This window comes from Poecilia latipinna, unplaced genomic scaffold (assembly GCF_001443285.1).
Source record: "Poecilia latipinna isolate Pla-1442-1.1 unplaced genomic scaffold, P_latipinna-1.0 Scaffold3, whole genome shotgun sequence".
Classification (NCBI taxonomy): domain Eukaryota; kingdom Metazoa; phylum Chordata; class Actinopteri; order Cyprinodontiformes; family Poeciliidae; genus Poecilia; species Poecilia latipinna.
The window spans coordinates 717,106-740,687 of NW_015112619.1; the positions used below are offsets into that span (position 1 = coordinate 717,106).

General features: G+C 37.6%; 1 protein-coding gene across 3 annotated transcripts in view; it reads right to left on the minus strand.

Annotated features, from left to right (window-relative positions):
- The window catches only part of atxn1a (ataxin 1a), a 68,097-nt gene extending 45,568 nt beyond the window's left edge, over window positions 1–22,529 (minus strand). For all 3 annotated transcript variants that reach the window (XM_015048910.1, XM_015048604.1, XM_015048761.1), the window contains exon 1: window positions 22,347–22,529. The gene's annotated coding sequence lies outside the window, so the exon portion shown is untranslated. The remainder of the gene's footprint in view (window positions 1–22,346) is intronic.
- Window positions 22,530–23,582: the final 1,053 nt, after the last annotated feature.

Here is a 23,582-nt window from a genome sequence, read left to right on the forward strand (position 1 = left end):
CAATATAAACATATAGCTCATCCATGCAGCCTGTATTCTTGCAGAAAAAAAAAATCATCACAGCTATAGTCATTCATTATCTCAAAACAACTCTCTCTAGTTGACAACTACTTACTGTAATCCATTCTCCTTTTTTCTTTGTCTATATACTGAAGAATAAAAAGTCTTGCATAACATGGCTGGCCGGTATCCAGTTAGGCTTTACACAAAGTTTCCCCTTTATTTAGTAAGACTGCATATCCAGAGAAGTTTCTAAAGTTCATGTACTACTCAATTAAATATTTTAGGGAATTTCATGTTACAAATTATATCTATTACATATAATGGCTAGCTTGTTGCTAACATGTTGCCATGTTGTTTCTTTAGACAACCCAACTTGGGTTATTTCAGTTGGTTTAGAGCAAGATGGGTTATCTAAAGAAACTTTTTGGTTGGTCCAAGCATAAAACATTTAATAATATGTTATGAAACACCACGTTTTATCGTATTTATAAAATACGTATGCTGCTTCAAATGCCCTTCTGTTACATATATTGAGAAGTTTTTCACATATGACTATACAGTGTGCTACTGATACAGAACAGAGTAAGTTACCAAATTATTTGATTTCTTAATTGTTGCCTAACCTTCTTGGACTGAAAGTTCAATGAACTACGCTAAGTGATCAAACAACAATTAGCTCAATGAACCAGAAGACAGGGCCAACTCCCTCAACGCGTCACCTTGGGCTTGCTTTGAAGCACAAGGTGAGTGAATCTTTATCAGCGCAGACAGAGCTTCTGCTTAGTGTAAAATGAGATTAAGTAACATAAATATCTGGTTACTGCTGTTGCATTTACATAACTTCTGTAGCAGTTCCACCTGACTGTAGACTGTGATGCCCATGTCCCGGAATATTTTGACTTGTCCAAAAACATCTATGGGTATCTTTGTCTGTGTTGTATCACATAAGAAATCTTCTCATCGCATTTATTTTCTTTACTCTATAAAGTCCTTCATCTCTCTGTACTATCATCTTCATCTGTCCTGGCCATTCTGTGGAGACATGAGGTGAAACCAACTTATACACACAGTGAGCATGAATCATGTATATTTTAAGCTGCCATCATTCAGACTGACATTGCTGGACAGAAAACGATTGACCAAAGAGCCAATCTAAGCTACCAAAGCATTAGTTTGTGTGTGGGGGCATGTGTGTGAGTTGAAGGCAGGGGCACTGAGAGGAGTCACAACAGCAATTTATTGTAGGGAATCCAGTGACTATAAAGCCGAAGTGTTTGGCTGGAGGGACTTTCCTATAAGAGGCATTCACTCTGTGCGTTACATCTGTGTATATGGAGCAAGGTGTGTGTAGGTAAGAGTCTGGGAGAGTGTGTGTGTGTGTGTGCGCTTAGGGGATTCCGTGGTTTGCTCCATGTCTCATTACATCATCACATGGGCTCTACAGCTGCTCACACGAAAACACACAGTGCACACACATAAACAACATAGTATACACATGCAGACAGGGAAACGTTTTGATTTTAATATGTTTGTACTTTGGCATATTATTAAGATACAGTGAGACAGCTAATTTTGTATACTGAATCTGCTTCAGTTCTTAAAAGACTTTTCTGCACTGTTTTTCAAAATGCTCCTGATACCTGTACAGAGAGGTGGAATCAGAGAGGAAACAGGAAAATAAACAGTGAAGGTGTGCAGATGACCACAGGAATAATATCTTTTAATTTCTATTCTATTCCATTCTCAACATATGAGGATCAAATGAGTCATTACCAAGCCTTTGGAGAATTTCAGGACATGCTGAGGAGGTTAGTTCAGCTGTGTCAGAGCAGACACACATGGAAGACCTGCAAAACATCACGTTTGTATTTTGCTCACCTCACCTGGGGTAAAGGAGAAAAGGGAAGTTCAGGTGTGTTGTAGATACAAGACAAACAACGAGAGAGAGTGATTGGAGGATTTGGAAGGCAAGTTGTCGTCTGTTGCTGTGACAGCGGATGAGACGCGAGGGAGCTGCTGTTTTACCTACAGACTTCCAGTTGAATCTTACTTAGCAAGTTTACTTTCATAAACTTTTTGTAACTTGCACCTCATATTCAAGCAAAACCTTAAAGGTCAGGGCACTCACGGAAGTCTTGTTACACCGTACGACATGATAAGAGGCCTGAGCCCAAAATAGATCCAGTACATGATAAATATCCATAACATTAAAAACCTGCCCTTGAACACCACAAAGAGGATGTTTGTGAGCATTAACCTTCAGCGCACACTACAGCATATTGCAACAGAAGCAATGAGTCAGGAAGAAAGACAACATTTTTAACAAAACAGGAAAGGAAGTTTTCAGTTGCCATTTTGTCTTGGTAAGGTTGACTAATAAACACTTCTTGGTCAGACAGGCTAGCAACACTTGGGTGACTGAAGCATCAAAGTCACCTCTACCACTTAGAAATAGTATTTCTGGTAGCAATGTTGACACGCTGAAGAAAAACAAACAGACAAGACATGATATGAACTATTTAAAAAGCACAGAAGTAACAATCAAGTAGATAAAAACGCTCAAATTAGATTTGCTTCAAAGGTTTCCCAGCAATGCAGTCTAGATTATTTTACACAACATAAATTGCATTTGATCACAACTCCTAACTGGATAGTTCTACACTCAAAGTTTGAGTTTTATTAAATATTTATTTTTGCTTGCATTACGACAGACAAAATAGACTGGTTTTTGGTTACTTAGGTTTTTGAATGGCCGGCTGTATGTTTCATAGAACAGCTGTGCGACTATGTGCACAGCTGTAAAGCTGGCAAACAGACAAATGTATTATCCGTCTCAGTGGCTGGCCAGCTGTCTTGTGGTCTAATCAACTGGCTGGCTGGATGATACCTGACTGAAGCAGGAGGATTAAACCAAGTATCTAATGCTGTGTGCAAGACAAGGACTACACATGCTTTTTCATCAATGTGGATGGAGACAACATGTTGACACCCTTCAAATGTGTCTGTGCTTGTGCGTAGTTTCTGGGAACGGGGCTCCTTGCTCTCTGCTGTTATACAATGCATATTGTATAACAACTGGCAGTGAGTGGGCGGCTCCCGCCATCTGGAGAGCTGCAGCCGCGTATCCGCGCCAAATGTTACACGTCGTATATGTGTGTGCGTGCGTTTGTTCGCACCCATGCTATTCGGTGTTTTTGTGTCCACCCCACATCTACAAATAGACACAGCATCATCTGCAGTAGTTAGGTTTATGTGCAGGATGAATTAACTGGATGGAATATGAGTCCAATAGTAGACACTGTGCATGTTTTTCTATACACCTTTGCCTATTTGTCACTAAAGTCGTAAAGGTATAATTTCAGAAGTGCGCACGTTAATATCCGCAAACACAAATTGTTCATTAAACCCACCTAGTCCTCTGAGAGGGATGATGCTGTCTGAACTTCATTATGTTTCTTATGACAGCATTGCCATTTCTAGGTTGACGCAGAGATGGCCTCAGCTAAACAAACAAGGTTCCAGAGCTCTTCAATCATCCTCAAATGAGCAACACCATACTTTGAGAATAAACGCATAGTTCACATCCGCAAACAAAGTAAATACAAAGCTGAGAGAATCCACTCTGTCAACTCAGAGTCAGTGCCTAACTGTTGCTATGGAGAGGAAAAGCACAGCTTTCTAGTCTATTTTAAGGAAAGTGGTGTTAGTTTTTTTTTTTTTTACCTGTGCATATATCAGAGTCAAACAAACTGTGATAGAAAGCATTGGCACTACACTGTATAGAGGTTTTTTAAAAATCAGACATTAACTGCTGCTATTGTGACACATTTAGTGGACACATTTTGGTCCACTAAAACGAAATGAAAAAGTTCTGGTTGTTAATGAAAGCTGTAAAATGCCCATAAAAGGAACTAATCCTCAGCAGCACAACACATGGAGAAAGTGTTGAAGATTTTCTCTGTAAATACAAAACATTTCTTAAAGGAGTTACTGGCATGAAATTCAACAACACAAATGACCAAACATACAGATTTATCAAGACAAATTAATCCATTAAATTAGTTATTTGCAATAAAGTGGAATGACAGTGGGAATAAGTGTTAAGCATGGGAAGAAAAGAAGCAGCAAAAAGGCATATGAAGGCCAAAATAGCTGAAGTCTGTCAGTGTTTAGCTATTATTCCTGCCCCTATCAGTGCAAAGTAATATCGACTGGTTCAGTGCAAATCGATGGCTTATGAAAAGGTTTGTTGTTACCAAGGTATTTCTCAAGAAGCATGCCGTAATAGGCTAAAAGCAAAAAGGGGAAACACAGAGAAGCATTACTGAGGTCACATTTTGGAGGTGATGGCCATAGACAGGCAGTCTATGTCAAAATAGTCAAAATACCTGCCCAGGAACCAAATGCCACTATAAAGTAGGAAAATATGCAATTTGCTATAATATTGGTCAATGCTGAAACAATAGTATTATTTGCTATAAATGAATGAATACATAAAAATGTTTGATGATTTTCTGCTTTTGGTTCAATGCAAAGAGTTGCTGAGCAGTCTATCGAAGTATTTGTGGGAGGGAGTATTTATTATTTCCATCTAACTTCGCAATATTTTTAATGTAAAAGCTTCTTCTAAGTGGCATCTGATGCTTTGCTGTGGAAAAAGCTGCATCTTCTGTATGCCTCTACGACCTTAATGCCCCTTTACCTTTTAAAACTTTTTTTTTAAGGCGCATAAACAATCGTCAACAAATGTATTAGAAGCATAGAGGGCCTGAATTTGTGGTCCTTAAATAATTAGCAAACACCTACTGCAGTCCAGGCACTTCTTCACAATATTTAAATTACACGGTGATTTGAAACAATAAGAAGAAAAGTCTTCATTGTCAAACGCTCTCTCAATTTATTCTCTTTGAGATCCAAGTTTTGATTCTGGTTTATGAGATTAAAACAAAGGTTACCCTGTGAATCATCTGACTTGAATCCATAAAAAAACAACAAGCTAGAGCCGAATATCTTCATGCACAGAAGAGGTGAACAGATCCTCCAAGATTTAAGGACAGTCTGCATGAAACAATAGAGAAAATCACACCTGAAGAAATGCTTGTAGCTTGTTTTTCCATACAATACATATTTTATTGCTTTTCTGCTTCCCTGAATCAATCCACTTCATTACACACCAATTATAGATTCATTTCTTTGAACATCTTTGTTTGCATTCGGGTTGTTAAAGATATTGGTGTGATTTTTTTTTTTTCTTCCAAGAACCTCAGCAGAAATATATTCACTGAGGAAAATGTTACGAACAATAATTATTTTCCCACTTGTAAAAACGTTAACAGCTTCTACAACATACACACCATTCGAGTATTATCGTGCAAAAATATGAAGACAACGTGTCATAAAATTCAGAAAAAGAATACATGTTATCCTGTGTTTTTCTCCTAAGTTGAATGTGTAAGATCCACCCAGACAGGAAGGTGTTACATTGTCTCTGTTTTTAGTTTGTCTTCACAACCTGAGAGAACACCAGTGAAGCTCTTCCCTCAACATCTTTATGTGGAAAATCATTTCCTTTAGTTTGACTTTCCAATGGCTCTTTCTTTGTTTTCTCTTCCTTTGTAAGGCGGCTTATTTACAAACTATACTCTACATACCATGACAGGTGGGGTAGTGATCAAGTCACTTTAATCAGCAGGTTTTTTCACATCCTAAATAAGGTTGAACTGACCCTACCAGAGACATATCTACCTGCTCCTTTCAGTACAAAAGGTGAAGAAGATAAACATAAATCATGTCTTGTTTTATTCTTTAAAAACACTCATTGTCCAATATTAACACGGAGGTGATAATTGTGACTGATGTACGAGATGGAGGATATTTTTTATGTGATTTTGTGAACAAAAGCAAATTGTACATTGTCAACATGTTTTAAGCTCAACTTATTCTTTCAGTGGTTCAACAATTGGATCCATTAAGAATCCTAGACAAGAAATATGTTGGTACCACCCAGGTCGTGGCGGAGCACACAGGATGCCCACTGGTGTCATGACGCACTGTTTCATCCACACTACTTCCCTTTGCTCTCCAGCCCCAAACAGGAAATAGTTTCTGCATAAACCCATGGGGATCGTGTGTGTCAGAGCTCATGTAAGTTTGACAAAGTTTGGATGCCTTTGAATCTGTCTCTCTGCAGAATCACACACATACACAAACATACCAGAAAAAGGTTATGGGAAAGAGCTTTTGTCTTCAATTTTAGTATATGGTAAATAAGATAAAGAGCTTGAAAAAAAGAAAGAAAGGTTATAGTACAGTTAGGTTAAAGACCATACAGATTTGAACATAAAACAAACAAAAAAATGTGTTCAAGAGGAAGAACAGTTTATAACTCAGTCTTATTGTCATAATAACAAATATGGGGCTGCTGTGGATTAGATTTTAGTTGGAGAATGAATTAGCCAATGGAAAATTACCAGGGTGGAGACTCATAAATAACCGGACCAGTAAATGTTCATATCAATACTGATGTGAATAGAGGACAGAGGAGGCAGTGTTTCAGATGCAGAACAATAAAGACTACAGTGGATACAAATACCTCACGTCAGACCTACAGCAGTACATAACACCAGGATTAAACCTGAGCATTAAGAAAAACAGGAATTTAAACCATCTTTCTTATGGACATCTTAAGAGGTTAGGTTCTCTCCGTTCTCAGACCTCCATGTAGCTCATATGTGTCACACACTAAGCTTCTGGCGATAGTATTACAAGATCCCACATGGGATCCCTTAAAAAGATTTTATAGTTTTTCGAAAAGAAGGAACTTCCTTAAACCCTACTCTATCAACAGCACTAAATAAATCCAAGCAGAGTAAATTATACATATCATTCATTTCATATCTATTATAAAGGTTTAACAGGAGAATACAGTTGCATACATAGACATAAAACACTTGACATAAAATCAATTCCCTGTGAAGATGAGCTTGTTATGAGTACACAATTCATCACCTCCCGTCGCACAGTAAAAGAACCAAAGACCGATCCCACTGCCAGCACTCCATCAGCCACAATCAGGAATAAGTTGGCACCAAGCACTGATGCATGACACCAAATCTATACAAACATATAGGCCCACCCTTTCACAATCGTTCTCAATTAGGAACATTTATGTGGAAGTGTGTGACAGCCAGCGAGAAGACAAAGGGCAGAGTCATTGTCAGCGATAAGCTCCGGATGATAAATGGTAGGGTTGAAGGTGGAATAAAAGTATTTTCCCTGTTCCTGTGGGTGGTAGGTGGTGTAGCATCAACTCTGGTTTATCTGGCCTGTGATGTGTTACAGATGGAATTGACCATTTTAATTTTATAATCATTACTAGCCCATGTGTGTGCAGATAGAAGTAAAACAAGATTTAAAGTAACGAAACTTGACGCATTTGGATCTCTGCCTTTGCAAGGCAGGGTGGAGCTGCATAAATAAAAAGCCAGGAGAGGGAGCAGCGATGACGAGCGTCAGTAAATAATGACTGTCTCAATGCACAAGAGATTTCAGACACAGTAATAGCAGGCTGCAATATGGGCCAAAATCTGTCCCAAAAGACAACATGAGATTAACCAACACTCCACTCCAAATATCACACATCCACACATAAGAGACCGCTGGTCCACAAGTCAGTCTGAAAGAAACGATAAGCGATGATATGAGCGTGTCTGAGAAAGAGGAACGCAGGGGAAAAAAAATAGAGATCTAAAGAGGGAAAGAGGAAAAAGATGGAGCATGGAAAAGAGGACAGGCATTTCAATAATTCACAAACTCTTGCTTCATTTAGAATAGAATCAGTGCCCAAAGTGGACCCTGGCATAATCCACACAGAACTTCCCCAGTTTTATTGTGTATACAGTATGTATATTTGCATTCACAGGGGCAAAAACACTGTGTGCAAAACAAACGCCTGACAAATACAATGAAACTATGCAGATCCCCTGCTGCTAGTAGAGTCAAAGAAGACGGAGACTTAAGGGAGAAGGAACGAAAACGGGCTACAGTGGAATTAATGTTTAATCAGTCACCATGTCTGTCCATGTTAGTTTACAGGTCCAAAGTTTCTGTGGTACAAACTCGTATTTCAAAAATACTTCCTCCCATTCATCTTACTAGTCCCAAATTCTTTCCATAAAATCTATTACAAACACGCAAGCAAAAATCTGTCTCTTTCCCACAAAAATACTTTGAATGTTGTTTTTCCTCCATTTAAAAATTAAATATAGCTAAGATCAGAAACGATTAAGCGAATTAATACACATGCCAGTACACTAGGTTTCCCAAGACAATTGTAGTTTGATCTGTATTTGCTTATTTTTTTTGTCAGAAAGCAATCTTTCCAACACGAGAGCATGTTGTTTTTTTAGGACTTTATTGTTGGTGTTTAGGTATTTTTAATAATTTCTTTCAACAACACAAATGACCTAGTGATATTTTAAAATTTCCTGTCAATTTTAAACATCTTTTTGACTCATAAAGATGGAAGGCTGCTGGATGACTGCCACCGGTGTTAGCACATTTTCCAGGGGAAACCCTGCATGAGAAATGTTGACGTTTTGCTGCACTGTACTCTCGTGCAGTAGTAGAGTAGCAGTAGTAGTAGAGTAGTCAGTATTTCAATTAGAAACAAAAGTAAAATACACATGTTTGTGAGAGTGCATGTCCACGTACTTGCCAATTACTTTGTGTTTTTTGGCTGATAACCTTGTGAAGGCTGTAATGTCTGAATATGCACCTCAATCCTTTGTTACAAAAGCTAGATCCTTGGTTTTTCTTAGAAAAATAAAATAAAATGTATTCTTCAGAAATTTGGGTAGGGTTGCAAATTTTTTAGTTTAAAGCATCATATTAAATTAATCAACTAAATGAATGCGATTTCTGAACAATTTTTTTTAAGAACTGAGAAAAATGTAGGTTGTAAGGATGATGAATGAATGCCATACAAATACATCAGAGTCTCAAAGGGCAAAAGACCAACATCCTGTAGAAGTTCAGAGCCTCATCTGCAAGTTTATTTATTCACTCTCGTATCATATGACCATCTGTGTGCTCTGTCCCAAGCTAAACACTTTCCAGGAATTAAGTCATCTCTTAAAAATGCAACAAAGATACTACAGTCAAAATTCTGCTACCAAGAAGCCTCAGCCAGTACTGAGGTTAAAAGGCCAAAAAATGAAACATTTTAAAGGAAAAAAAAAATCATCATGCTTGTGAAGAAAAAATATTTAATCACCCTGTGGGTTAAGTATATTTGTGAGACATGAGACAGTGGCTGAATGAGAGAGTTTGTTTGTAATGTCATATGGGGAAAATATTTCCTGACACATACTACATTGTGGAGGCCACTGCTCCTTGTGGGGACCAAATCCTGGTCCCCACAAGGGGAAATGCTCTTTTTGGGTCAAGGGTTAGATTTAAGACTAAGGTGTAAATTGAGTTTTGGTTAGGTTTAGGGTTAGGTATGTAATGGTAAGGGTTAGGAAAAGGATAAGGCTGTAGAAATGAATGGAAGTCAATGGAAAGTCTTCACAAAGATAGCCACGCAAACGTCTGTGTGTGTGTGTGTGTGTGTGCGTGTGTGTGTGTGCGTGTGCATGTGTGTGTGTAGTGACCTGCAGCAACAGGCATGTCGGTTATGTAATCCTGACTGTCAAAGACATTCACACTCACAGATCGACGGATCCACACATGCACACTAGAGTCCCTCCTCCTAACCTAGAAATATTTAATCTGAGCAGACAAGAAACAAATGATTGCAGCGTCAGCATATCCAGGTAAATAATTTCGGTCCTTAATGTTGAAGCTGAAGCAATTCACTCAAACCTCAGTGTAGATTAAAACACACTCTTCTGAAGTCATTAGGCTCACTGCACTGTACAGCAGGCTTCCCATCACGCTGCTGCATTAAGTAGCATCAGCATATAGTATAGTTGTATTGCCCTACTGCAGAGAACAGCTGTATTACACCAATTCTGTGATAAAATGTCTCTATTCTGTTGTCCATGACAGAAATTTCGTTTGAAAATGTATCATTTACCTTCAGTTCTCATGCAGTCAAATCATTTTTTCTAACAGTGAACTACAACTGAAATGTCATTTCTCCCTTCAGATGGAGGTAAGGTTGGCTTTAAATTAAACGGATGTGATCCATAGGAGGCCCAGTTTAAACTACGCAGTCATCGTGAAAAGTACATTGCTACCTGTACTGCAACAGATGGCTCAGAATCAAGGAAAGCCAGATGGTAAAATTAAAGAAGAATTTTATTGCAAGTTGATCAACAGAAGACATGGGTAGCATAAACTAATACAGCAGGAAAGCAAAACTCTGTTATAATGCAGAACTCCAAGAAGTAGAAAGTAGCCGTAAAAAAGGAAATACTGATGTGAAGCAACACTAAAACAGAAAACCAGCCAAACTGATTCCACATACTAAACTTTAACATGTTTAAACCCTATGCTGAAGTACATTTACTGCTTATTAGCAGTATTAGTGCAACTACTTCCAAGAGTGGGGGAACAGAAGGCTTAATCTAAATTCACATAACAGCTTCTTAATACAAATTAGCAACATTTTAATGTCCAAACATTAATATTTTGATAAAAATATGAATTAAGATGTGTCCGTTCAGCTACAGTGAATCAATAAAATCACAGAACTTTATGCACCAATATTATTTTAATCCAAGACAAAACATTTTTTTTTTAATAGCAACCGTTTTAAAACTGCAATTTTTAGTCATACTATATTTTTGCTAGCTGAGTTGAGTTGCTGCTGCGCACTGCCAGTTAGCAGGCCAAGAGATGGCTATCACACTTTTTCAACAATTTCAAGAAAGACAAATTTCCAGTTGCGACAAAGAGATTGCTATTAAAATTATTATGTCTTACAATTAATGTCTTTGCATGTGTGTTACGCCCCTGACTGCAGCCAGGCTACGTGAGCAGATTTCCTGACAAATTAAAAAGCTAATAGATGGGAAAAGCTCAATGGGAAAAGGCATAACATTCAGTGGACTTTTACAAGGCTGTCTCTGCTTTACTCTCAGAAAACATGTTGGAAAAAGAAAAAACAAGAATGTAAAAGTTTTGATCAGCATCAAGGGAAATGTCAAGCCAATTCATACACCGGGTGGAAGTGTGGGAATAGAGTAGTTTTTATTTGAAGAACTGTGTTGCAGAGTTGTTTTAAGAAGGCTTTCTAAAAGACAAAAACAGAAAGAGAGAGAAAAAAAGCTGTTACGCAAAGAGAAGGACATGTAACTTCTTGTCTTTATTTACTATAAATTTCAGTGTTATGCTGACAAAGTTCAGTAACACCTTGATTTGTTTGCATTTGGCAGCTCAACTATAGAAGTACGGCAGCTATTTTCAAAACCTGCATCATGAAGCAATGTCTTCATATCTGATTCAATACTCACAGTATAGGAGACAATCGCCCTCAGTCTCTTCAAAAGTATTGAGTAAATGAGGATACATCTAAGTTCCCTTCCAATCTCCACATTTTTTGAGTGTAAATATTAGCACACAGTACAAGAGTAATGATTTGTTTACTCAGGCAACATCAATCCCCAAGGAAAACCCATATTTACCAGACGTTCTTGCTTCCCTTTGTGTTGTTAACAAGAGATTGTTATATAACATAAAGCAGATCTCGTAATAATAAAATGTTTGGCATTATAAATATGAAGAACATCACATGTGCAACTTCTTAAAGACAAAACAAATTTATTTTTACATATAAAAAATATATACATCAGTTGGAGAAACAGAACAACGCCCACCTTTAAGTTTTTTGGTTCAAAATTATGTTTACTGATTGCAGAAGTTCATAGATGGTAGTATTTTCAGATCTGAAGTGTTATCTTAAATAAAATGAACCTAAAACAAAAATCTAATAGTGTTTACGTTGGTTTTCTGTAGACAAAGTCAAACGAGAGGTAGTCCCTGAGCCTCCAACGAAGGAGTTATTTATTGTGAAATGACTTCTTACCAGTTTAATACATTCAGCATTTTATTTCAGTTATCTCCCAGTTTAATCTCCACTTTCGCTTATATTTGCTGCTTAAATAAAATTATAAAACTGGGGTAGTTAGTCATTTGGTTTGCAAACAAGTCTTTTACACTGACCAAACATCACAGTCTTTTTCAGAGTTCAAATCTATCATTCCAATCACCAAACTTTGTGAAAATATTAACATCATGAATTAAGTGAGGAGTGTAGTTGGGGAAAAAAGTCAAAACAAAGAGCCTTAAAGATCTTAGCAACTTCACAGGGATCTAAAACATTGTTTAAAGTTTTACAAAAAACTTTTATGTTCCAAAAAACCAAACTATATTTTCATAGATTTCCATCTCAGTAACCTAAAACTACTTAAAATGCAAGTGAGCAAAACAAGCACAAAGCAGCACGATAAGAAGCAAAAAATTGCAAGAGTCATAATGTTACATTTGAAAAGGAGATCAAAGCATAACACACACAAAAAATGCAGTGACAGAAAAGTATGCAGCTGGAATTCATATTCAAAAAGCTGATATTTCTCAGTGTGAAACAGGAAGTTGGATATGTTGTCTAAAAGCAGCAGCCTGGAGACTTAACAAACCGGCAACCCTGCTGAGGGATTTTAAAACACTTTGTGGTGAGTGTTCTTGTAAAGAGTAATGATAATTCAAAACACTAAAATTCTGGCAGCTTTTAACACCTGTTACTCTGATGTCCACAGATCTCAACCCTACCATTTATCCAAACCTCTTCATTACCTGACTACTTAAAATCAAGGATCCATGCTTAGGTGCGTGCCACTTTTCTCCACCTAACTATTGTGAGGTTAATGAGGCATACGCCATGGAGAGAATGGAAGTTAAAATATTCATGTGGCAGCTGCAGTTCAATTTTCTCTCCTGCTTTTGGTTCAGACAAAAACAAAATAAAAAATGAGTCAATATGGATAATCATCCAAAAGGAGTATTTGGATGGAGAATTAATTGATTTATTCCAAAATATGAAAATCCACAGATGAGATAAAGGATATAAAGATGAGATAAGGAGATAAAAAGAAATAAATTTTATTTTCCTTCATCATAGACTTTATGCTAACAAACACTCGTCACCACCAGCTGTTGCTCATGCTCTGCTCTATAGTAGCTAAGATATAAACTGCATGTAAGGCTCCAATTTATTCCTGGGACGAAAGGTTTTTCCAGTGGAGAAGCTTTTTTTCTTGACGTTGATCAGCATCGATGAGCTGTGTTTGTAGTAAAAGTGCTCTTCTGTATTACCAATAAGAATGGACAGATCCATTTCACATATTCATATTAGTAATGACTTTCTGCTAATAAGTCTATTTTCTGTTTACAACTATGTGGAATTACAGATTTCAAGACAGTGAAAATTTAGATGCTATGTGATCTTCCATAAAGAAAAAACTTTTTTTTTTCTTTTTTAAAGGGTAAAACTCAAAAGGTCAGTTTTGTATCAGAGTTTACATTTATAAATTCTGAAAGCGATAGGTAGTCTAACTGCAATTTATTTCTGTTTCACATTTCAGGATTTTCATTCTTTCTGTTGCTAAAATTTGGTGACAAGAAGTCTTTAAGTTTGTCACAGTACTGATGCTCTCTCTTTCATCATCTCTGTTTCAAGATTTGTGGCAGTTTCTGCTTTCTATAGAGCTTGGAGTGACTTGCAGTAAGTTAGAAAATGTAACTAAAATGAAAGAAACTTGGGTTATAGTTTCACTGCTGAACATAACAGTCAGATAGTGGAGATAAGTGGCTATTGGGCACCTCCTTGTTGTATAACGTTTCCAAGGCCTGTACAGTCAGAGAGAAGGAGCCTCAAAGCATCACCGGATGTAAATGATAAAACTGGCACAGATTTGCACCACAAAGTAAAATCAACAGGCCAGGTTAACAAAAAGAGACTCCAGGAAATGCAGTTCTGAGGAGAAATGCACATAGCGGTGCTCCCAACTATTAGAAGAGGGAAGAAACAAGATAAAGAAAACATTAGGACAAAGTGAAACATCAGAAGCATAGGCATGTGGATAATACATCAAAATGAAAGGGAGGAAGTGAAGATAGGGTTCCCAAAGAGGGAAAAAGCTAAATAAAGGTAACAGCTCAGAGGAAGAGCAAGCCACATGAAGACTGACGCATGATGAGAACAGGAAAGGTAGGAGAGAGTGGGTGTTCAGAGAGATGACACTTCATCATACGAACTAGTTGTAAAAAGCAATAAACTCTCTGTAGGTCTCGGCATAAGGACTTCCCAGGCAACACAAAAGGCCACGGTCATTCATCTCACTAAAAGCTGGAGCTGCTGAATGGAGCTCAAGTGGTGAAAAGTGTTTGTCACAATAAACTCCTGATTACTTCCGAACCCCCCTCACCATAAAGACAAAATACTGATGCTTTATTTAATCAAGCCGCTATCTGCTCTTTTTTTTTCTTTTTTGTTTCCAATTGCTTCGTGTCATCTAAAGGGTGCTCTGAGACCAAAAATGTTCAGAGAAATCCAATTTAAGGGCAGCAAGAAATTAGTAACTCCATGATCGTGTAAAAGACATTTTGTGTTTTATGGAAACTATCTAACATGGATAATTTCTCAGTCCTGCCTTCAGGTGATTACCTTCCTATGAAGTGATCACTCATGCCAGTCTGCACCCACCTGTACCCTCCTTTTTCTATCATCACTCTTCTCAATTGCATCTAGCTCTCACGGTGCACTTACTGTATACTGATGTGATTGTATTAAGCCGCAGAGAGAGAGAGAGAGAGAGAAGACAGCCCTCGTGGCCAAGATGATGTACAGAACAGAATGTGCAGAAGAGAGACGCGAAGGAGAGAGCAAGTAGGAGTTGGAGTGAGAGGGGAGGCATCCATTATTGTAATCCTAATACCCTGCCTGAAAAGGTGGCACTTAAAGTTAAGGAGAGAAGACAGACGGATGGAAGAGGGAGCGAGAGGAGAAAATGAGCGGAGGCCGTTTCTAAATCCAAAGCGCAACTTAATTTTTCAAGCATTATTGTTCTCTGGTAGAGCATCCGCACAATAACCAAAGACATTTCAGAGGTACATTAGCGTCCCTGTAGTGCATTTGTAATATTCTCTAGATATCCCAAGACGTGCGTTTCAGATGGTACCAATTAACGAGACCAGTCAAGCTCGACAGCAATCACAGCTTTTAACATTATTTATCTCACATTTAGAAACACGCAGCATATGAATCAGGGGTGCTAATTTCACAAACAGCTTTCGACAAAACGCAGTTTGTTTTTGTCACGCAGCGAATACAATAAACCCACTATAAGAGAAGCAATATGTTGCTGTAGTCTATGCAAACAATGAGGGTTATCTTTCAAAAGTGGAGGCGGAGGACAGGGAATACCCTAAAGGAATAACATCTAATGCAGTCAGACTGCTCTGGCCAATTAGTCAGGACTAGCATAGCCAGAGATGATGTCAGCCATCATTACTCACTGCTTAATGTTATAAAGCAGGAGAGAAACAAGAGAAAACAAAGAGGAATGCAGCAGAAGTTAGGTTGTACGTAATGATAGGAAGCCAAAGGAAGACGAGAAGGCTTGCGCTAATAATAGACATTTTATTAATAATTTCCCTAAGCAGTTTATCCATTCCTAAATACAAATGTTAGAATAAATCTGAAGCTCTCTGGACAGAGAACATCTGTTAACATCAATTTTCAAGTCTTCCCACTGATTTTCCAATTAGTACGAGTCTCAGTCTAAAGTCGTCTGCAGCCTCTAAAGCAAAGTTCGCACCGTGCGATTATCGGCCGCCTTAGCCAAAATCTTTTGTTGTAAAACGATTGTGAGAAAAATCTATGGTCTCGAGTTTGAATTGCTGGTCAGTTTGACAGATGCACTGAAAAACCAAGGACAACCTATGGGAAATATTAAGATGTGTCAGATATTTTGTCCCATCATTTTTGTTCTCTTATCACGAGAGCTTCCACAGCTGTCTCCTTCTCCCTTTCTTTTCAGACTCTAATAATCACACTCATGACTTCTCGTCCACTTATTGTTGGACAGATATCTCTTGTTCTTTAGCAACATGTTCTGCCGTGTTGCTTCTTGCACTGTGCAGCATAACGCGGTTTGTTATTAAGATTTCACGACGTTGAGCTTGCACAGCGTGACAAAATCAGGTCCTGTATGATTTTGGAAATTGCACGGTGTATGCTAGGCTTCCCAGGATTCCGCTGCACAAAATTGAAACTAACATTTTTCGTTATGGGTATAGTGTAGTCAGGGCAAGGCCGACAAAATAATCAATATCTCAACATAATCTCTAAGAGAAAATTATTCCAAAATGCTGGTTTGTGTCAGAATCTACATAAGCATTTATGAATTTATTTATTAATGAAGTTTGAGTCTGTTAAGAAAAAATCAGAATAATCATGCAAGGCAATGAAGATAATTTGCTATCCTTGCAGTGGGACAACGCAAACACCACACACTGGATCTGCTTCCACCTTTCATTCGCTCACACACTCAGAATCTGTTAGCAAACGTCTGGTTCACTACAGCCACAGGTTTTTCCACACCGATGGCAGAATCCCAGTCAATATCCCACTGCTACCGCATGACTCTGCACTAACCTTTACCATGTTATTTGAACAAATATAAACACTTATGCATGTGTCTCTCAATGAGATAAGCTCAGCATGCAAACACAAGTGCAAACAATGAGTGCCGAAATGAGTGTGTGCTTTATTAATTTGAACAGAATTTAAACAACCAGGGAGATATTACCTTTTCCCTGACTTTATAACCTCAGTTGCGCTTCTTAGTTCCAGAATATCACTGAAAACAATTCATATTTCAAAATCCTCACCGTTTCCGGCTACTTTTAAGGACACGTGACACGGACAATGAGTAACTGTTTCATTCACTCTTCTCCTCTGCCCTTCATTTATCTCTGTGCACTCTTTTTTCTCTTCACAACCAGAAGAGCGACTGAACTCTTAGACACCAGATAAGGTAATTAACAAACTCTACAGTGTGCAGAGTCAGCGCAAGTGTGTTTGTGCCAGACAGCAGCACTGCAAAGAGCTGCGGTGTGACAATTAATGAGGAAAATGAAGCGTTCAATTCTGTCTTCTCATCAATCACAAAATTATTGCCAAAAAAATAACTAAGGAACGTTTATTCGCCTTAATAGAAAGTATTAACTTTAGCAAGTATTTCCTCAAACATTAGGCAAGTAGCTCCATTTAAGAACTCCGACATGAGAATAGAGTAATTTTTAAGTTTGTTGCACTCAACTCTGAACTAAATGACCTTATAAAAATGATCAAACAATCAAAGTATTCAGCAAAAACAATGGGACAGTCAGATCAGATCTTTCCAGACAGACGATGTTTGCATGATCCTATCAACATTCCTTTAACCTCTGTCGCTCATTGGAAGTCTTGGATTTAAAAATGTTGGCAGCCTTTTGAAAATCTGTGAGTTCAGTTCTACATTCTCCCGAAACCACACATGATAATGGGTGTTTTGATAATGCTAATCATGCTAGCTGTGATAATTATTGTTTTATAAGATGCTGAAGACAGTTTAAAATTGTCAATTCTCTGAGTCGGCAAAAGGTTCAGGTCAAAGCTTTATAAAACATGGATATTGGAAAATGGAACTTCCAATTCTAATATACTCATCCTTGGGTTCAGCCAAAGTATTAATGTTTCTTGATCTCTTGGAAACTGAAGTGAATCTGAAGGGGTTTCTTGAATAAAAGTACTCTGTGTCTGTGCTTTTTTTCCGCTCCTTGCAGGTACTGTTGCACCCTTTGATAGAGCATTGTGCATAACTAGTGGTAACATTTTGGAAATGGGAGACTTTATCTTTGGCCGGTTGCAAGTATCTAAACTAATATCACTATGAACGACAGTGATATTTTAGCTAAAAGCAAATGTACACTTGCAAGATAGAGGAGTACGGTAACACACTAGTTCAAAAGAAGAAGGTCAATAGACGCTGCTTTTATTTTTACCACCTTTCAACCAAGCTCGTGATATTAGATGCCCTCTTCTTTTTCCTCTCTCTTTCTCTCTGTCTGTAATTCCACTTTCATTTGTCTCGGCATCATGTGTAAATGAATGTGTGTGTTTCCCTTCTTGCCCTCCAAACAAAGTTCAATCCTACTACGAGAGAGCAGAGGCCCAGATCAAATAAAGCCAAGCAAAGCTATTACAAGAAAACAGAGAAGGGAAACTCCACGCTCTCCCACACTGAGACTATTTACCCCAATTGTTTTAACCCCTCGAAGCAGCAATGTGCCCCAAATGTAACTAGACCTTCTGAAGAAGTAATAGAATGTATTAAGTACAAGACTTTAAGTTAATTATTTGGTGATATATGTTGTATAACCAATGCTTTTTAAAATACTCCCAGCCATAAACTTGCTAAATCACAAATTTAACTGGTTTCGTTTTAATCAATGACTCAAGTACTCGTGATGTCAAGAAAAACTGGAATAATGAACATTTATCTATGAACTAAACAACCCAGGATTGGTGAATACGTGAAGGCGTCAGAGATGCTTTTTTAGCAGAAAGCAGCCCTCAGTTAATTAGTAATTTGACATCTTTGGCATCACAGTGAGCCACCACTGCAGGCTACATTGAAACGGATGAGAGGATATTTCAGTAACAAATGAAAGAAAAAAAAATATATCCCTGAAAATTAATTGAATTTGTAAAGCACTGTCAGGATTTCCCTGCAAGGTTTAGTCTTCCTCTTGGCATAAAAATTATCTCTTGCATCCTAATCACTGATAAATAAATCAAAGCCATGCAGGGGTTTTTTTTTTTTTTTTTTTTTTTTTGCAAACAAGCTGTCAGGAAGTAATTTTAACATCTGAATTTAAATTTACAGCCAGTGAAGGTTAAAAGTGTCACTGGGATGCTTTCAGTAAACAGTGTGCATATCTTTATGTTTGATCTGAGCTGTGCAGTCACATCTAAGTAGACTGGGGAGACAGACACAACCTGGAATTAACAACAAGAAGAGGTGACACACATTTTTATTTTTTTTTAAATATATATAAATGATTTAACCTGTTGTCAAGGTCTATAATTTGTATAGAAATAAACAAATGCTGTTTATTTTTCAGTGTTTGTGAATTAACAGTTGCTTTAATTTCATGCTTGATCTTTATTTTTCTTGGCACAACTGGAATAAAATTAGGCATTTGTTCAATACACCCTCAAAAAAAACTTTTTTTTTATTATTTATTTAATATCAAAGTAGAAAATACATGGTGCGATAAATTACATTAATGAAAAGGGGGAGGGGAAACCACGGAAATAAAGAAAGAAAGAATGTATTGTGTTTTGAAGAAAAAAAAAACTTAAATTTTGTTTGAATCATAGTAACGCCATTTGTTCATGATAATATTTTTTGCATAAATAAATCTTTAAAAGAGATTGTAATAAACACTGCCTTCTTAGTCCGCCCATTAGTGTATATAAAACGAACAGGTACTAAATTAAAGGGGAAATATTAAGTCTTGTAAAATGTTAGGCAAGCACATTTTAATGAGTCCTTGTTGGATCGTAGCAGTTTCTTAGGCACTAACAAGGGACTAGCATTCCTTTTTTTCCCCAAAAATATATTCCCTTCTTTGTCGGTTTAGGTTGCTCTCAAAGATGTGTGTTGAAATTATCCTGAAGCTTGTCAAGTGCAGGTTAAGTCGAAAATTATTTCCTAAAAGTTGTATGCCAATAAATGTGACCAGTGTTGGTGGATTGGGGCGTTTTCCTTCTGAAAAACACAACAGACATCAGAACATAAAACTGCTCTAGGGTACAAAAGCACAACTCGAGAAACCTCATCTCCTACATTTGCAAAGATATTTTTGAGTAGTTCTGGTTGGATTTTTCTGTTACTTTGCAGCAGATTGCTCACTGCAAGGTGCGTGTTTTTGAGCATAGTGTGAGCAGCATGTCTGAAGTGGCAGCAGCTCCACTGCTCCATCTGTGTCTACACAGGCGGTGTTCAGATTTGCTATCAAACTGGACGGTACCTGCATTTTAAAAGCACAAAAAAAATACTCCTTTCATGCTGTATAATTTCTTAGCAGGCAAATCATACTGATCAACAAATAAAATAGCAATTCCTTTCAATAGATTTAAGCTTCAGATTACAGTTCTGGCTCGATGTTTTCGGCTTGATGTCGACTCTGATGTCCCGCCCAAGTGTCACTGTCTGAGCTTCTGACTGTCATCCCTGCATCAGCTCATTTCTGATGGGTTTTCGGCTTAGAGAAAAGCGACCGTCAACTGAATAAAAAGCCAGCAAAAAGAATAAATCATCAGGGAGAAAAATGTCTAATTTGCACCCAACAGAGATAACTGCTGAAGAAAGAGTGTGAGGGGTAAGTATCGCTGAGGCTCACCTTACAAAATTTTTGCTTTATCTTCACCTTCGTCTTATCGGCATCTAACATTTCCGCTTATGCTCTCTGTATGCAGATTTGTCCTATTACTTCTCATCTCCTTTTTTGCATTTCTGCAAATATTTTAATAAATTAATTAGTCTGTACTTCAAAACATATTTGTAGAATTATGAAGCAAGTCCCCCGGCACGCCAAAGTGGCTTGCAGCTAAAATTAGTGATGCTGTTGGGGAGCATCCTTATAAACAAAAAAAGGCATAAAATTGAATATTTGGTTGTTAAAGTTGAACATATGAATATATATATTCGACTTATATCAATAGGTTGAAATAAATAACGCGTACACATATGTTACTGTCACGAACAGTGTTTTGCATGAATGCTCTCAGAAGTGGGGCTCCCTTTTAGCATATACTTTTAACCCTGCTTTTTTGGAAGTCAAACTTAGACTGAGCAGAGTTCTTCTTGGACACAATGGACACGGATATGTCCTGACATGTGAAAAATATTAGGTGCATCAATGTAGAAGAGACAGACATTTCCCTGTGAAGACCGCAGTGTGTGACCGCTGTGTGTGTGCGCACGGATTTAGGCAGTTGCACCCACATATCAATCTTTATTAACATTATAATTTATAAGTCATACAGAGTTTTTACTCCAACTATCAAAAAGGTAAGCATAACCATGTTTTCTTTTCATGTTTTAACATGGATGTGACGAGGACAAACACTTGCATGTACTTGTGCATTGTGTGTGCCAGTTTTGAGAGAATTAATTTAATTAGTTAATTAATTAAATTACTCCACTGTAAGGGACTGAAATGGGGATAAATTCTAGGACCTTAACCATTGAACTTATTCATCTCCTCCATAAAAACAGCAAGGCAATGAGAGGATAGAAAAAGTAGAGATTGCTTTACTGACTTTCCACACTAAGTAACCCCTTTTATTGAATCTGTTAGCATAAAAGAGTGTGTGCCTCAATATCCAACAGGTGAAAAAAGGGCAAAGAACTGAGAAGAGAGTTTGCAATAGGTACAGCAAAGATGACACAAACATTAGGAAAACAGAAGGGAGTTACATAAACCATTAAACAGTAGCAAACAGAGAATTTGGTTAAAGATAAGCATTCAAACATCTTTTTATAGATATTTCCAGTCAGACAGCGATTGTCCAAATTAAGGCAAGACAGAAAATGTTGCACATTTGCCTTTGTAGCCATGTGTCCCGTCTAAATTTAGCCTAAACATTTCAACTTATAAACAGTGTTTCATCCACATTTAAGCACCGATCAACTTCTTTATGTAGACAGTGTTTCACCTTTCACTTTTTAACCACATTAGGGTAAAAGGCAAGCTCATCTGTTTCTCAGTCTTAAAAACTATTCTGCACAGAAATTAAGCCAAGAAATATAGTTCTCATAATAATGAACATAGGGAATATAAACTTCATTTTCCTGCCAATAGGGATAACACTCATTTAAAACAATCCATAGTCGCCTTTCAATGACTACAAAAAAACACTTAAAGGCACTTAGTCGGCCACAAACTGAAACTACTGCTTTTACTCCTTCTTATTCGAATCAATCAAAAGAAAATTCAAAGCCAAAGGCTTCTGGTTACCATAGCTACAAAATGGCCTGGCAGAAAAGTATTGCACTCCCCTGCCCACTTAAGATCAATCCCTTGACAGCTTCTGCATAACTGACAGGTTTATTACCCGGCTAACTTCCCAACATCAGCACGTCTTCCTAAAGAGGGCCATATGTCAGAGATCACTCTCAAGCAACAAATGACAAAACTGTTACTCACAAAACACGCAACAGAAAAACACAGCAGCTAATAATTTGACAAATCTATTTGCAAGAAGCGCCTCACTTGACTCTTACCTGAGCAGAGGAGTCAGAGCTACGTGGGCGGAGAAGGTGGAGCGTCCTGCTCAGCTGGGAGCCGACAACCGTCCAGAGCTTTACGTTGACTGACGCGAGGACCGAGTCTTTCCAGGAGTGGAGGAGAAGCGTCTCAGGTGTCTCGATGTCCTTTCAGTTTCATCTGTCCGCAGCCACAGCCAACATTCCCTGCAGAAAAAAAAAAAAACAAACATCAGCGCATCTTTCAACTTTATTGTCCCAGTTTACCAAATGTTTGCAAAATCTACTAATGTGTTACAAGAAAGTATCCTTATGATTAAAATGTTTTCACATTTTGTGTTGTTACTTCAGTGTAACACACAGGGATTGTATGTGACAGATCGAGAATCTGTTTCAAATGTAACAAAAAAGAAAAAAATGTTTAGTTTAGGATGTTTAAATGTTTTAGCAAGACAGAGTGTTTCACTGTGCTGCAGAGTTTTGTACCTTTTATACCTTTATTTGCATCCAATTATCAGTTTAACCTTCAAACAAATGCGCACAAAATTCTCCTCAAAACAACCTCAAACTTTATAATTGCATAATATCACAAAGCTAAATGAGCTAAGGTGAAAAAGTTTGTCATGACCATTAAATAAGTATAATAATGGAAACAAATCTGCATATTCATTTCTAAAACTTATCCCACGCTTTGTTCTTTCAATCTTTTTAGAAGCTCCTGACCTTTGTAAAAATCTGTTTGCCGTGTCCTACACTATCTCTGTCACTGGTACTCCATTTTTCTGTTGCTCTCTTGCCCTCTCTGAGGAGTATTCAGAACAACATCCAAGCTATTTATACACTGACGCCCGATCAGCATGGCAACCAGGCTTTGTTTACCCACATGAGACACCGGTTTGAGGCTTGTGTCCTCCTTTTATCCCCCAAAAACATAGCTATTAAGGTTCATTTGGGCATGTTTCATGAGCATGGCTCACTTTAACTAAACATCTTTAATTTCCCAGCAGATCTTGGTGTTTCTGTGGAAATAAGTGAGCACATTTGCAAAATTCCTCACTATGTTGCAAAAAGGTGGAGGGAGGCTATTTGACTCAATCAGAAGAGTTCATCTCCAGTTCTCGAGGAACTATTTACTCTACGTTGTATATAAGTACCTGCATCAAATAAATAAGTTACCTCTTCAGCCTGTGATCAAGCTCTGCAGAGGCCAAGAATTGAAAAGTTTAAATTAAACATGAGAAACCAGGGAAACAT